Genomic DNA, 994 nt, shown 5'->3' with positions numbered 1-994 from the left:
TTTTAAACGTTAAAACCTCATTTAATTTTATGTCTTATAGAGTTTATAATGAGTAAAAGATTGTACAAGCGTAATAATTCATCTGTAAACCTAAAAATGTACAGCCAATTTTGAAAGAGATGTACCCTAGCTCAGAAAAATGTTATTGAATAGGTTAATGCTGTTGTAATGAAATGCTTCTTCTAATTAAAAAAAAAATACATTCTTGGGGCTAGAGAGTGGTGTCCGTAGTTAAAAGCACTCGCTGTTCTTGCAGAAGACCCAGGTTCCAATCCCAGCACCCACATGGCAGCTAACAACTATCTCTAACTCCAGTACCAGAGAATCCGATGCCCTCTTCTGTTCTCTGTGGTCAATGCACAACACAAGTACACTTATACACATATAGGCATTACACTCATACACATAAAATTAAAATTTTAAAAATACATTCTTATTTATTTTTATAATTATATTATTATATATTTTTATTGGCAGGACTTCTTTATTAAACTTCACCCACCCAAGGCTCAGGGACCATTGTAGAAGATGGGGTGCAAAGACTGTAAGAGCCAGGGAGGAGGGGCATGACCATATAGAAACAGAGTCCCACCAGCTCCTGGGAACATGCTCATATGATTCTTTGGCAATGGTGTCAGCATACACAAATCCCATGCAAACTCAATCAGACAATAATCCAGCATAGAACTGGGAAAATGAACAGCAGACCTCAATCTTAGCTGAAGGAATGTTGGCAACTGATTGCTGCTAGATGAAGAAGAGCTGATCTTCCTTATTTATTTATTGTACATGCGTGCGTGCATGCATGTGTGTGTGTATCTGTGTGCACGAACATGCACACATACAAAATAAAATGTATTTTAAAAGAAAAAAAATAAAAACAATAAAAGAGAGTATTAAGGTATTCAGAAGCTTGCCTCATGAGAAAATGTGAAACTGGCAATATTTGTTCTTCTCATCAAATTGTCTTGCATTCTAAACATGTTCATATCCT

This window comes from Nannospalax galili, unplaced genomic scaffold, assembly GCF_000622305.1.
Source record: "Nannospalax galili isolate Female #2095 unplaced genomic scaffold, S.galili_v1.0 scaffold708, whole genome shotgun sequence".
Lineage (NCBI taxonomy): Eukaryota > Metazoa > Chordata > Mammalia > Rodentia > Spalacidae > Nannospalax > Nannospalax galili.
The sequence above is the reverse complement of the archived record's forward strand: the minus strand, read 5'-3'. Positions refer to the sequence as shown.